The sequence below is a fragment of the Peromyscus maniculatus genome, chromosome 17, assembly GCF_049852395.1.
Source record: "Peromyscus maniculatus bairdii isolate BWxNUB_F1_BW_parent chromosome 17, HU_Pman_BW_mat_3.1, whole genome shotgun sequence".
In the NCBI taxonomy this organism is placed as follows: Eukaryota; Metazoa; Chordata; class Mammalia; order Rodentia; family Cricetidae; genus Peromyscus; species Peromyscus maniculatus.
The window spans coordinates 48,547,518-48,549,963 of NC_134868.1; the positions used below are offsets into that span (position 1 = coordinate 48,547,518).

General features: G+C 48.0%; 1 pseudogene; it reads right to left on the minus strand.

Annotated features, from left to right (window-relative positions):
- Positions 1-1,027: 1,027 nt before the first annotated feature.
- On the minus strand, positions 1,028-2,177 carry LOC107401953 (glyceraldehyde-3-phosphate dehydrogenase pseudogene; annotated as a pseudogene).
- Positions 2,178-2,446: the final 269 nt, after the last annotated feature.

The window sequence follows — 2,446 nt, forward strand, 5'->3', positions numbered from 1 at the left end:
TTAACAGTTGCTTATTTCATGTTTGTGTAACAGACATGGCTTTTATTTAGCTTTGGGGAAATTGTATCTGATACCGTCGGAGGCTCTGCTGGGGTTTCCAGGTGGCTTGCCTTCCATAACCAGTTGCTCTCCCGGGCTCCGTAGACCATCTTCCTTCCCATATCACTGTGTTCTCAGAGTTAATCAAGATGTCCTTCCCACCCCTTCTTGTTTTTCTGACCATACCCAGTTCTACACCTCATTTTATCTCTGCTTCCTCTTCTTAGCTGAATACATCGAATGATGTGTTCACATCCATGCAATGTTGCTATTATTGCCTATTGGTGGCGAGAGCCATTGGTGAGTCCGTGACTGACAGGTGGTGACCTCAGGGAGTCTTAGAGATTTCTTCACTCAGAGATGGAATGAAACCATGTCCGTAGGAGACAGAACAGAACCATCTGTCTTAGTTTTTTGTTTTGTTTTGTTTTTCTGTTTGTTTTGTGGGTTTCTTCTTCAAGGTCTGTTTTCTATATTACTCTGCCCTAGAGCTGACATTATGAAGCCTAAGATGCAAATTCTGTGTGCTTCTGACTGAGAGCAGACCCAGCTTCTGGATGGATGAGTTGACACACCCACCTGTGTCCATATGCACAAACTAATCCATAGATTATGCCAATACATGGTATAGTCTGCCAGAACGAGTAAGCTCTGTTCTAATTGGCTAATGGGCATTTACATAAGTCTATTTAAATCTCATATTCTCACAACTTTCCTAAAACAAAGTATGCAACTTTAATATTTTTACACATGCTAGTCTTAAACCCAACAAGGGCAGCAACAAAAACCTGTCAAAGCTGCTCAGTCAGAAGCCAAGAGGAAGAGATGAAAGGACAATGTCTAATGATGAGCTGCCCATCCATTTACCTTCTGACGCCAAGTGTAACAAAAATGAGCAATGTGTTACACTTCATTTCTTTTTTTGGGGGGGGAGTGCAGTGAACTTTATTGATGGTGTTCAAGAGAGTAGGGCTCCCTAAGCCCCTCCTGTTTTTCTGGGGGTCTGAGATGGAAACTGTGAGGGAGATGCTCAGTATCGGGGGCTGAGATGGGACAGGAACTGCTCAGCAGCCAAGGGTCTCTCTTGCTGTCCTTGCTGGGGTGGGTGGTCCAGGGCAGGCTTCTTACTCCTTGGAGGCCATGTAGGCCATGAGGTCCACCACCCTGTTGCTGTAGCCAAATTCATTGTCATACCAGGAAATGAGCTTCACAAAGTTGTCATTGAGAGCAATGCCAGCCCCAGCATCGAAGATGGAAGAGTGGGGGTCACTGTTGAAGTCACAGGAGACAACCTGGTCCTCAGTGTAGCCCAGGATGCCCTTTAGTGGGCCCTCCGATGCCTGATTCACCACCTTCTTGATGTCGTCATACTTGGCAGGTTTCTGCAGGCAGCATGTGAGATCCACGATGAACACATTGGGGGTAGGAACACGGAAGGCCATGCCCTTGTGAGCTTCCCGTTCAGCTCTGGGACGACCTTGCCCACAGCCTTGGTGGCACCGGTGGATGCAGGGATGATGTTCTGGGCAGCCCCACGGTCATCACGCCACAGCTTCCCAGAGAGGCCATCCATGGTCTTCTGGGTGGCAGTGATGGCATGGACTGTGGTCATGAGTCTTTCCACAATACCAAAGTTGTCATGGATGACCTTGACCAGGGGGGCTAAGCAGTTAGTGGTGCAAGAAGCATTGCTAATAATCTTGAGTGAATTGTCGTACTTCTCATGGTTGACACCCATCACAAACATGGGGGCGTCAGCAGAAGGGGCAGAGATGATGACCCTTTTGGCCCTGCCCTTCAAGTGGGCCCCAGCCTTCTCCATGGAGGTGAAGACACCAGTGGACTCCACAACATACTCAGCATCAGCATCAGCCCACTTGATGTTAGTGGGATCTCACTCCTGGAAGATGGTAATGGCCTTCCCGTTGATGACCAGCTTCCCGTTCTTAGCCTTGACTGTGCCGTTGAACTTGCCATGGGTAGAGTCATACTGGAATATGTAGACTATGTAGTTGAGGTCAATGAAGGGATCATTGATGGCAACAATATCAACTTTTCCAGACTGGAAGGCAGCCCTGGCAACCAGGCATTCGGCCAAATCCGTTCACTCTGACCTCCACCATTGTGTCAGGAACGAGGCTGGCACTGCACAGAAAGATGCGGCTGTCTCTGGAACAGAGAGGAGCAAAGAGCCTACACTTTGTTTCTTAAAGAGAAATAAAGATCCGTGTAGCTAGAATTTTTCTGGTCCTGCCTGGCCCATGGTCAGGACAAATCTCTCTCACCCACCAGTCCCGCAATGGCTCAGGCCCAACATGCAGAGTAAACACACAGAGACTTATATTGATTACAAACTGTATGGCCGTGGCAGGCTTCTTGCTATCTAGTTCCTCTATCTTAAATTAAC